This window comes from Cynocephalus volans, chromosome 6 (genome assembly GCF_027409185.1).
Source record: "Cynocephalus volans isolate mCynVol1 chromosome 6, mCynVol1.pri, whole genome shotgun sequence".
NCBI lineage: Eukaryota > Metazoa > Chordata > Mammalia > Dermoptera > Cynocephalidae > Cynocephalus > Cynocephalus volans.
This window is the reverse complement of record NC_084465.1, coordinates 37,496,496-37,510,089: the sequence shown is the minus strand read 5'-3', so window position 1 is coordinate 37,510,089 and position 13,594 is coordinate 37,496,496.

Here is a 13,594-nt window from a genome sequence, read left to right as displayed (position 1 = left end):
TTATAAACAAGCCAATGCAACAAGTTATCTCAGTTAGTTATCATAGTGAACATTTAACAAATAGAGCATCTCCTTGGAGAGTATGTGAGGAAGTAGGATAGCTCAAAGTTAGACAATCGATGGGTGTTAGCATAGTTTTAAAAAATTTTGCTTCTGTGGTTGTTTTTCTGAATAGAGCATCTGGTTATATTGCTTTAAGTTGTTTTCAAGCTAAATCAATTGTTGCCATGCTACACAGAGCAGAAGTTTTGGATTCTATTTTATGTTCATCTGCATGCTCGAACTGATCTAAAATTATATTTTGGGAAGAACGTTAGCCCTCTGCAGGTGTTTTTCTAACTCATCTCAAGCGGAGGAGATATGACAAAGACCATCATAGCAGCACATATGATAATTGGTTATGCATCTGCTTTATACCTTGCCCTTGTTATTTCTTCTTCTTTAATTCCAGTTCTAATATATCCCACCTGGTCACATTTTATGTATTACTGCTAAGTATCTATAAATCACTTTTTGAAGAACATAAAGTATAAATAAATTATGCAAGGAATATACTTTTAATACATTACTTCAAATATATTTATTTCTTCAAATATAAATTCACCTACTGGTATAAATATACACTCACGCACATTGAAACTACTCCAAATTTGCATGAGAACTTTTCCCCCAGTTGAAAAACTGAATTATTTAGTGAATCTAAGGTGCCAGACCTTAAATTATAAACCGTATTTAAAGCCTCTGGGTACCAAATATTTTATTTTCTCAAATAGAAAAAATTGGAATTGTCGCCTTTCTTAGGGAGACAGTATTCTCTCTCTAGTAAGGCATAATTTTAGCTTGAAAAAGGAAAGTTGCGTGCAACAATTAATGCACTATTTCTAAGTTTGGAGATATCCAACTACTTTGCAGGAATGGCCAACACAGAATGAGTTATCCTCTCCAGTCAGTCTTCCAAATGACAAGAGACTAAACTTTCCCCCTCACATCGATGTGTTTGATACACTAAAGCATACGGCCAGCACTCAGACTGTAAGCCCTTTCACTGAAATGGTAAGACTGGAACTTATGGTCATAAGTTCAATCATTTCCACGGTTCTAACTTGGGGCCTCTTTTTTTTTTTTTTTTTGCTAGTCAGAGTCTCTTTCTTTTAATTTCTCAATGTACATTGTAATTGATTTTTGTGACCCTTTACCTGTTCCTTTCCCCCCTCCCTCTGTCCCTTACCCCCCGACATCATATCTGTTCACTTGTCTTAACAAGTTCAAGGAATTGTTGTGATTGTTGTCTTCTTCCCCCTCTTTGTGTGTTTATTTATTTTTAGCTCCCACAAATAAATGAGAACATGTGGTATTTCTCTTTCTGTGCCTGACTTGTCTCAATATAATTTTCTCTAAGTCCATCCATGTTACAAATGGTAGTATTTCATTCTTTTTTATAGCATAGTATTCTATTGTGTAGATATGCCACAGTTTCCTTATCCACTCATCTGATGATAGACATTTGGGCTGGTTCCAACTCTTGGCTATTGTAAATAGTGCTGCAATAAACATGGGAGTGCAGGTATCCCTTTGGCATGATGAATTCCATTCCTCTGGGTATATTTCCAGCAGTGGAATAGCTGGGTCATATGGTAGATCTATCTGTAACTGTTTGAGGAAACTCCACACCATTTTCCATCAAGGCTGCACCATTTTGCAGTCCCCCCAACAGTGTATGAGAATTCCTTTTTATCTGCAACCTCTCCAGCACTTACTATTCTCAGTCTTTTGGATATTAGCCATCCTGACTGGAGTGAGATGTATCTTAAAGTGGTCTTGATTTGCATTTCCCAGATGCTGAGTGATGTTGAGTATTTTTTCATGTGTCTGTTTGCCATTCGTATATCTTCCTTTGAGAAATGTCTATTTAGCTCTTTTGCCCATTTTTTAATTGGGCTATTTGGTTTTTTTGCTGTAAAATTGTTTGAGTTCCTTGTATATTCTGGATATTAATCCTTTGTCAGATGTATACTGTGTAATTTTTTTCTCCTACTCTGTTGGTTGTCTTTTCACTCTGTTGATTGTTTCATTGCTATGCAGAAGCTTTTTAGTTTGATATAATCCCATTTATTTATCCTTTAGTTGCCTGTGCTTTTGGGGTCATATTTATGAATTCTGTACTCACTCCTACTTCCTGGAGTGTTTCCCCTATGTTTTCTTTAAAGAGTTTTATTGTTTCTGGATATATATTTAATTCTTTAATCCATTTTGAGTTGATTTTGGTATATGGTGAGAGGTACAGGTCTAGTTTCATTCTCCTACGTATGAATATCCAGTTTTCCCAGAACCATTTGCTGAAGAGGCAGTCTCTTCCCCAGTGTGTAGACTTGGTTCCTTTATCAAAGATCAGATGGCTGTAGGTGTACAGGTTGATTTCTGGATTTTCTATTCTATTCCATTGAGCTGTGTGTCTGTTTATATGCAAGTACCATGCTGTTTTGATTATTATATCTTTGTAATATAGTTTAAAGTCAGGTAGTGTTATGCCTCCAGTTTTATTTTTTTTGCTCATGATTACTTTGGCTATGCATGGTCTTTTGTTATTCCATATAAATGTCTGGATAGTTTTTTTCCATTTCTGAGAAAAATCTCATTGGAATTTTGATGGGGATTGCACTGAAGCTGTAGACCACTTTGGGTAATATGGAAATTTTCACAGTGTTAATTCTTCCAATCGAAGGGCCTGGGATATCTTTCCATCTTCTTCTGTCCTCTTTAATTTCTCTCAACAATGATTTGTAGTTCTCTTCATAGAGATTTTTCACATCTTTGGTTAACTTTATTCCCAGGTATTTTATTTTTTTGGTGGCTATTGTAAATGGGCTAGCTTTCTTGATATCTTTTTCTGCATGTTCACTGTTTGAGTATAGAAATGCTACTGATTTTTGTGTGTTGATTTTGTATCCTACAACTTTGCTGAAATCATTTATCAACTCTAAGAGTTTTTCTGTAGAAGCTTTAGGCTGTTCAAAATATAGGATCATATCATTGGCAAACAGGGACAGTTTGACTTCACCTTCTTCAATCTGGATGCCCTTTATTTCCTTCTCTTCTCTGATTGCTCTGGCTAGTACTTCCAACATTATGTTGAATAGGAGTGGCAAGAGTGGGCATTCTTGTCTAGTTCCTGTTCTTAAGGGAAAAGCTGAAAGCAAAAAATGATATGTCCATTCTTGTTCCTATTCAGGATGATATTGGCAGTGGGCTTATCATATATAGCTTTAATTGTGTTGAGATACTTTTCATCTATACCTAACTTGTATAGAGTCTTTATCATGAAAGAATGTTGAATTTTGTCAAATGCTTTTTCGTCATCTATAGAGATGATCATATGTTCCTCGTATTTGATTTTATTGATATGGTTTATCACATTTTTTTGATTTGCGTATGTTGAATGAACCTTGCATCCCTGGGATGAATCCCACCTGATCATGGTGTGTAATTTTGTGTATGTGTTGCTGTATTCTATTATCTAGTATTTTATTGAGGAGTTTTGCGTCTACATCCATCAAGGATATTGGCCTGTAGTTTTCTATTTTTGATGTATCTTTGTCTGGTTTTGGTATCAGGGTGATGTTTGCCTTGTAGAATGAGTTTGGGAGAATGGCCTCTATATCAGTCTTTTGGAATAGTTTGTAGAAAATTGGTATCAGTTTCTCCTTGAAGGTTTGGTAGAACTCTGCAGTGAACCTGTCTGGTCCTGGGCTGTTCTTTGTTGGGAGACTTCGGATAACAGCTTCAATCTCTTTTATTGTTATTGGTCTGTTCAGATTTTCTATACCTTCTTGCTTTGGTTTTGGTAGTTTGTATGTGCCCCTAAATTTATCCATTTACTCCAGATTTTCAAATTTGTTGGCATATAGTTGTTTATAGTAGTCTATAATGATTCCTTGTATCTCTGAGGTATCAGTTGTAATATTACCTTTTTCATTTCTAATTTTTGTAATTTGGGTCTTCTCCCTTCTTTTCTTAGTTAGCCTTGATAAAGGTTTGTCAATTTTATTTATATTTTCAAAAAACCAACTTTGTTTCATTGATCTTTTGTATTGTTTTTTGGGTTTCTATTTCATTTAGTCCTGCTCTGATCTTAATTCTTTCTGTCTACTAACTTAGGGTTTGAATCATTCTTGTTTTTCTAGATCTTCAAGGTGAAGCATTAGTTTGCTTTTTTGCCATATTTCCATTCTTCTGAAGTAAGCATTTAATGCAATAAATTCCCCCCTTAGTACTTCTTTTCTAGTATCCAACAGGTTTTGGTATGATGTGTCATTATTTTCACTAGTTTCAAGAAATTTTTTGATTTCCTGTTTAATTTCTTCTTGGACCCACATGTCAGGAAGTAGAATGTTGTTTAATTTCCATGTGTTCATATAGTTACCAGAGTTTCATTTGTTATTGATTTCTAATTTTAATCCATTGTAACTGGAAAAATACATGGAAAAATTCCAATTTTTAAAAATTTGTTGAGACTGCTTTGTGACCTAACCTGTTTTATTGTGGAAAATGTTCCATGTGACGATGAGAAGAATGAATATTCTGAGGTTGTTGGATGGAATGTTCTGTAGATATCTGCCAAGCCCAATTGGTCTAAAGTGTTGTTTATATCTTGTGTTTCTCTATTGTTTTTTTGGCTAGATGATATGTCCAATGTTGAGAGCAGGTAGGTGTTCCAGTCCCCCACTATTATGGTGTTAGTGTCTATCTCATTCTTTAGATCTAATAGTGTTTGCTTTATAAGTCTGGCTGGTCCAACACTGGGTGCGTATATATTTATGATTGTTATGTCTTCTTGATGGATAGCTCCTTTTATCATTTTATAGTGGCCTTTTTTATCTCCTTTTATGGTATTAGCTTTAAAGTGTATTTTATCTGATATAAGAATAGCTACTCCAGCTCGTTTTTCATTTCTATTTTATGGTATATCTTTTTCTATCCTTTCACTCTTAGCTTATGTGTGTCTTTACAGGTGAGGTCTCTTGACCGCAGCATATCATTGGGTCCATCTTTTTAATCCAGTCAGTCAGTCTGTCTTTTGAGTGGGGAATTTAATCCCTTTACATTTAGAGTTATCATTGAAATATGTTGATTTACTCCCCACATTTTATTGATTTTTGTTTAGATGTCTTAAGTACCTTTTGTTACTTTCTTGCTAATTTTCTGTTTGTCTTCTGTATTTGTTGGTTTCTTGGGGTGGTAGATAAACTATTTTTTTTCCTTCATTGTTAACATTTTTGTTTTACTGGTAGGTTTTGTTATTTCTTAAGTATTCATGGCAGTGATGGTTGTTTTTCAGGTATCAAATCTAGTACTTCCTTGAGAATTTCTTGTAAGGCTGGTTGTGTGGTAGTGAACTCCCACAGTTTTTGTTTGTCTGAGAAATATACTATTTGTCCTTCATTTTGGAAGGATAGCCTTGCTGGGTAAAGTACTCTTGGATGGAAATTTTTGTCCTTTAGTATTTTGAATATATCATCCCATTCTTTTCTGGCTTTTAGGGTTTGTGATGAAAAGTCTGATGTTATTCCAATAGGGGCTCCTGTATAGATGACTTGCCTCTTCTCTCTTGCAGCTTTTAAGATTCTCTCTTTGTCTTTGAGTTTTGCCAGTTTGACTATCACATGTCTTGAAGAGGACCTTTTTGGGTTGAATACGTTTGTGGATCTTTGGGCCTCCTGAATCTGAAGATCTGTGACTTTCCCTATAACTGGGAAGTTTTCTGCTATTATTTCACTGAATATGTTTTCAATGCCATTTCCTTCCCTCCCCTCCCCCTCTTCTGGAATACCCATGACTCAGATATTTGAGTGCTTAAGGTTGTCTGTTATCTCTCTTACATTTTCCTCAGCTTTTAAAATTCTTTTCTCTTTTTTCTGGTCTGCCTGTCTTAATTCAAACAGCCTGTCTTCAAGGTCAGAAATTCTCTCTTCTGCTTGTTCTAGCCTCTGGTTAGACTCTTGTTGTGTTTTTTATTTCGTTGAATGAATCCTTCAGCTCCACAGCTCTGCTACATTCTTTTTCAGGGCATTGTATATTTCTTCTTTCAGATCCTATATATTTTTTCTCATTTCATTGTGTTGTCTGAGTTTTCTTGTATCTCATTTAGTTTCCTTAGAATTATTTTTCTAAATTCCTTGTCAGTCATTTCAAAGACTTCCTGTTCTATAGGATCTAGAGTTTGAGAGCTATTATTTTCCTTTGGTGGTGATGTACTTTCTTGATTTTTCATATTTCTGGTATTTTTCCTTTGGTGTTTAGTCATTGTGGCAGGGGTTATCACAGTCCACTCATTCCACCCTGATGTCTGGCTTGGATCCTAAAGGGACTGCCAATTCTGGGCAGGGGGAACTAGACTTCAGACCTGCCTGTCCTGATGCAGCTGACTTAGGGCATATGGGCCTGGCAGCTCTCAAGCCTCTCTGTGTGGCAGGGACTGGACTGGGAGTACCATGTCAACTGCTTCTTCTGGCACTGCTAATTTGGGTGTGTAGGTCCAGTGGCTCTCGGGCCTCTCTGTGCAGCAGGGACTGGCCTGGACTGGGTGCCTGTGGTGCCTGCCTCTTCTGACGTGTCTCACTCAGGGCATGTGAGCCTTCAGTTCTTGTGACTAAGTGGTGGGGATTGACCTGGGCTGGAAGTCCCATGGTGCCTGCCTTTTCCAGCATGGCTGACTTGGGATGTGTGGGCCTGGCAGCTCTCAGGCCTCTCTGGGCAGGGGGCACTGGCCTGGACTGGGAATCCTGTGGCTCCTGCCTTTTCCAGTGCAGCTGACTCGGGGTGTGTGGACCTGGTGGCTGTCAGGACTCTCTAAGTGGTGGGGACTGGCCTGGGATGGAGGTTGCATGGTGCCTGCCTTTTCCAGCATATCTGACTTGGGATGTGTGGGTCCTGTGGCTCTCAGGTCTCTCTGGGTGGTGGGCACTGGCCTGGACTGGGGCCCTCCAGCATGTGGCTCCTGCCTGATCCAGTGCAGATCTCGGGCCTCCTGTTGTTGCTTTTTAATAGTTGCAAATTGGTCAATTTGTGGGAGAGAGCGATGCTAGGAACCGTTTACGCCATCTTGACCCTCTAGTCCTGGGCCTCGTTTTTTAAATGGAAAATGAAAAATTTTTCTTTTTATCTGAAAGAATACCTCTCTAAGTTTCTTTCCTCCCAGAAAAAAGAGAGAGATCTTTGGAATAGGTGGTTTGTTTGGGTGATGTAGTGGATTAAAGTATGTACCCCCAAGACCCCCTGAAGCTTGAATTGTATCCCCCAAGTTTTATGTATTAGAAACTTAGCCCCCACTGTGACTGTTAAGAGGGTGGGAAATCCTATTACGGTTATTGAGAGGTAGACCCTTGAAGAGGTGACTGGATTGTAGGACTATGCAGCAGTGAATGGATTAAAAATTGTGGTCAGTGGTATGGTTTTGAGGGCTTTAAAAGAAGAGGAGAGTCTGTCTGTCTTTCTCTCTTTCTGCTCTCTCTGCTTCCACTATCTTGCAGTGTGAGACCCCTGGGTCACTATCACCACCACCAGATGGACTTTGGACTTCCCAGCCTCAGAAACTGTAAGCAATAAATTTTGTTTTTCTTTATAAATCACCCAGTTCCAGGTATTTTGTTATAAGCAACAAAAACAGACTAAAACAGGTGGTGATCTCAGGACACATTTAACACAATTAATGAAGGGCAATAGAAATTAGTTCAGAAAGTAGGAAAAGCTAATATAACGGTTCATTACCAAAGTTCCCACTGTGGGTAAAAGGAGCTCAATTCACCAGGACCTACTAAGAAGCATACATCATGCTTCCCAGAATCATCTTCCTGTACGGCAGGAGGCTGGAACACCTATCCGTCAGCTTCCATCTCCCATTGGTTTAAGGTTGCCCTGGTAGTTAACTTACCTGTACTTTCAGGTTCCCCAGCATCAGAAAAGGACTTGGTGCACAAAGCAGAAATATATTGGCTTTCATGTGAGGTGGGAAATTCAAAGTCAGTTTCAGCTTGCGTAGAAGTGTACACCACAGCTACTGCTGAAATCAGAGATAGTCCTAAGGAAAGAAATTCAGTGTTGCAGAGGTGTCTAAAAGCACCCAAATGTGATGGTAGATGGTTAATATAGTGACCTCCAATGATCCATACCTCTTGTGACGTTACCCTTCCACTGTCTCTGGGCTGGGCTTGTGACTGCTCTAATAGGATACAACAGAACTGATGCTGTGTCTGTTAACGGGCCTAGTCCTTAGTCTTTAACTGACCTGGCTTCTCGAAATGCTTCTTGCTTCTTGAAATGCTTGCTCTTGAAACTTTCTTTCTTGGAAACCACCCACCATGACATGAAGCTCAGTGTGAAGAGGGCCCTGGCTGAGTGTTGTATCTGAGCTCCTGGTCAATCCTTTATTGGGACTGATGCTGTCCCAAGACCCTTGGCAATACCATGTGGTACAGAAGAACTGCCCACCTAAGCCATAGAATCACAAGCCATAACAAAACATTATTTTATGCCATTAAGTTTTGAGGTGTTTATTTTATTCAGCAATCAATAACAAAAATATCAGCCAAGAAACCTTGAAACAAATAGTGTCCATTAATTCCCTAAAGGGACAGCCCTGACTTCCATGACATGTCCACAAGAGAACTGCATTTTCTAGTTTTGCCTGTTCCTCTCCAAGCCATATGACAAATCTTATCCCTGTCCATTAGTTATAGCCCTGGAGGATTCAGAGTAATTTTAATGCTTCTGAAAGTAAATACTTTTGATATCGCTTGCCAAATTACCCAGCTGAGCATTACTCTGTAAGAAATTTTTATGTATGCTCTGACATTACTTCTCAGTGTGCATGGTTATAGAGTTATCAGATTCACTCAATATTCATTCAACAGTCATTTGAAATTCATTTAACAAATATTTATTGAGTACTATGTGGCAGGCGCTGTTATGGGTACTAACATTATGGTAATTAACAAAATAGATAAAAATCCCTGTCTCCTTGGAGAGATTGAAAAAAAGCAGAATAAATACATAGAATATACAGTATTTAGAGAGTGGTAAGTGTTAAGGAGAAAAACTAAGGCAAGGAAGGGGAATAAAGAAAATATTAAAGGATGGATATTAAAATTTTAGATTTAGTGGCCAAAGATGGCTTCAGTGAGATGGCATTTGAATAGGCTTTGAGGAAAAGAGGGAGGAAACAATAAGTAAATCTAGGAGAAAAGCAGTGAGAACAACAAAAACAAAGAACTTGAGGCAAGTCTGCACCCAAAGTGTTCAAGAAACGGTGATGAAGCCATTGTGGCTGGACCTGAGTGAGCGAGGGAATAGCAGTAAAAGATAAGGTGTTTGAGTAGATGGGGAACTAGATCACAGGGTCTATCAGTCATCATTTGGACTTTGGCTTTTATTCTGATTGAGAATGGAAGTCATTGGAAAATTTGAGCAGAGGGGTGATATGATCTGACTAAACGTTTAAGAGGATTATTCTGGCTTCTATGTTAAAAACAGCCTGGGGGAAGGGAACAAAAGAAGATATAGGAAAACCAACCAAGAGATAATTGTGATAATCCAGAAGAGAGGAGGATGACTTGTACCAGAATGGTAATAGTATACAGGTAATGAGAAGCAAAAAAATTAGATTTTGAATTAGTTGAAAATACAGCCAGATGATGGGATTTGTTGACAGATCAGATGTGAGGTGTGATTAAAAAAAAAAGGCATTAAGCGTTACTCCGAATTTTTGACCTGAGCAACTGGAAGAATAGAGTTTCCATTAAATGAGATGAGGAAGTTTGGGAGTTTGGATATAAAGAGTTTAGTGTTAGACATTTTGATTTTGAGATGGTTATTAAACCTCCAACTGAAGATGTTGAGGAAGAAGTTTTATTAACAATTTAGGATAGAGGTTCAAGCTAGAGAGATAAATTTGGGACTTTTCAGCATATTGTACTTAAAGCCATGAGACTGGATAAAATCACTAAGGGATAGAGTATATTTAGAAAAGAGAAGGGGTCTACAGACTATGCATTGGGCATTCCACAGTGTAGAGGTGGGGAGAGGGAGAGTGCACAGGGAGAGCAAAGGAGATTGAGAAGGAACAACCGAACAAAGCAGAAAGCAAGCCAGAAAAGCATGGCGTCTGGGAAACCAAGTACAGAATGTTTTGAGGAGAATGTAGCTGACTGTGTCAAATGCCACTAATAGTTCAAAGAAGATGAGGTTTGAGGGCTGGCTATTGGATTTAAAAATATAAATTGTATTGGTGATCTTAATAAGAGCAGTTTTTGTGCAGCAGTGGTGATGAAAACCTAATGGACTGAGTTCAAACAAGAATAGGAGTAGAGAAAGTAGAGCCAGTAACTATAGAGAATTCTTTAAAGGGGTTTTGTTTTAAAAGGAAGTAGCAAAATGAAGCTGGCACAGTGAAACTTTTAAAATGAGAGAAACAATGAAAGTCAGTATGCTTATGGGAATTGTTCAAAAGAGAGGGAATGATTATGATCCAAGAGAAAGGTGAGAATTGCTGCAGTCATTCTTGTAGTAGGTGAAAAGGGATGGCAAATAGTGCACTGATGAGGGTCAGCCTTAGCTAAGGGTAGGGACAGTTCTGTTAGAAGCAAGAAAGAAGGTAGAGTGAATGGGCACAGATGCAGGAGGTAAGTAGTTGAGGTGGGAGAGTTCATGGAAGTTCTCCTCTAAAGACTTCCATTTTGCCAATCAAAGAGGAACCAAGGCCACCAGCTAAGAGGGAATGTGGTAAAGGAGGTGTTGGAGGTTTGAAGAGAGAGGCTCAGAAAGTATGAAGTTATCCACTAGGAGAGTATGGATTGGGTTTACATAGTATCATTGTGGGGTAGCACTGAGGCTTACTGAGGAAAAATGAGCATGAGTGCAAGCAAGAGCAATTGGCATCATTTTTGCTACATTCCATTCAGCTGTGAGGGTCAGGAGCAGCAGAGAGCTGGAATTAACCAGGTTGTGTCTGGCTTATCACAGCAGCATACTCTGCTCCCCCCACCTCTTGCCTGCTCAAGGAAATATCAACTATCTCTTCCTTAATAGACAGAAATGCTGTTCAGAGGTCTTGGTGATTCTGACTCAGCTTGCAATACTTCTCCCAATGGTGCCTTGCAAAAGTTTTGTTTGTGTTTTGCATTCATTTTTCCTTTTCTCATCCCACAATCATATTTTTCTGTCTTTAATATTATACAATATAGTTGTTCCTTAAATAGTTTTCCAAAAGGGGGCAAAGATAACCATGGAAAGAGAGGTATAATTAGGACTCTAACAATATCTCAATAATGTAAATAACATTTATTGAGCAACTTCTATATTCTACACATTTAACATACATTTCTAATCCTTTCAACAAATTATATTAAATTTCCATTCCCATTATAAAGGAATAGAAACTTAGAAGGTGAGTTGCCCAGCTAGTAAATGTCATATCTGACTTCCAACTTTGGCCACTATGCCACACTTTCTAGCCCTTATTTGCCTTGGCAAAATCAAGCTTGTGTTGTTCTAGCTCAAACTGTTGTGTATTCAAATGCTATTGCATAGGCTTGCCCAAATATCCTTAAGTCAGGGTATCTTTTCTACTCTTTGGAAACACCAGACTTCATCTGCTCCTGATCTTGAGACAAAAAGTTTAGTTTTCATGGTCCAATCCTAAGTTGTTCCTAAACACTGAACTTTTACTGGTGTTCTGTCCAATTTTAAACTTCTCAGTACATTTGTCTACATTTACAATGCTTTGGTATTACTGCCATTTTGGGCTAGTAATTTTTTTTTTTTATTGTGGAGGCCTGTCTTGTGTATTGTAGGCTATGTAGCAGCATTCTGGACCTCTACCCACTAGATGCCAATAGCACCCTTCCCCAATTGTGATCAACAGAAATATCTCCAGACATTGCCCAATGCCGTCTGGGAGGCAAAGTCATCCCTGGTTAAGAAGCACTGGATTAGAAGTAAAGAAGTTAGTTTTAACTTAATCTTACCCTAAGTTTTATATCGCCAATTTATACATAACAATTAAAGATGTTATCTTTAAACTTTTTGGTTTAAAAATTTTCTTTTTTAAAGATGAGACCTTCTCAGACTTTTTACCTTTTCTATAACCGAAGAACTCCTTACCTCAATACCATCATCACAGTCTGAATTAATTGTAATAGTCTCTGTGTTCTCATACTTTGAAATAAAAAAATCTATAATAGTATTTATCACATCCTATTATAGTGCTTTAAAAAAACCCCAAACCCCACACATACTTCTGGCTATAAAACTAGCGTCTCTTTGGTAACAGAGATCATGTAATAGTCATCTTTTTTATCTCCAGCACTTGCAAAAATCCTAAAACATTGTATGTGCTCAACTTGTGCTCTTAAATTGTGTTAGGAGGAATTCCGTGTGTTGGCTCTTTTAATTATCTATGCCTACAATACACCCATTTATTGTCTTGAGAACTTTATTCACATCACAGCCCTGCCATCTAGTGGCCAATTACCCAAACTTTAGGTATAATACCCAGGATGAAATAAGCTAATATGCCACATTTCTCAAATACAAAAATTTAAAATTACATTCACTATTACAAGATGAAGAAAGTTCTGAACCACTTTCATGAGGTCAGATATATTTTTCAACTGTTGGAATATCTAAATTTTAACTTTTTGTCTAGTTGAATGAAATTAATTCATGTGCATAAGGTTTTAGCCCTACTATATAGCATTTTCATTTCCAAATAAGTGAATATGTACTGAATATATAATGTCCATATTGCCCTTCTCTGATTTTATGCAATGTCCTTTCTCAGTCAAGCTCAGACTTTGCTGTTTCTCCCCGAGTGGCTTCTCTCCCTGAGGAATTGAAACCATTCAACAAAACATCTGTCAGGACACAGAACTCAGAAAAGTAGGAACCCCCAGACAAACTCCTCAGCTAGCCTACTAAAAAGTTAAAAGTTCTTCCACTATTTGGATTGAAATAAGCAGTTTTTGAGCAGTAGCGTATTAGTGTGGTTACAGTGTTGACTGAATTGACCCATCAATTTAACCGAGTAGGTTAATATGAAATAAGTCTAAATATATAAAATGAAGTGTGGAGAAGCATTTTTATTATTGATTGAAAGAATCATCTCACTAAATCAATTCTTTCACCAATTATGATTGTCTACTTTTGAATGTCTCATTCATGCATTACCCTACTGTTATAATAATAAGAATACAGTTAATTAATAATACAGATTGGATAGGGGAATAAAAGAATGGAAAGAGGGTGAGAGATAAGAGTTAGCAATTCAATTTCAACTTTACTATTTAGCATTTGAGATATCATAAATCTATTACTAATTCATCTTTATGAGTTACAAAATGTATTTGCTGTAGCAGGAACGCATAACCAAATGTCTCTACAATATGCTGAATTGTTCTGTCACTTATCTTTTTTGTTGAAATCATTAATAAGCTTTAAAGTCTAATATAGCAGATGTATAAACTCAGATATTTCTCACTCTTTTTAATATTAATTACTGATACATCATTGATTTGAAAGATGAATATTTATTTCTAATATTGCA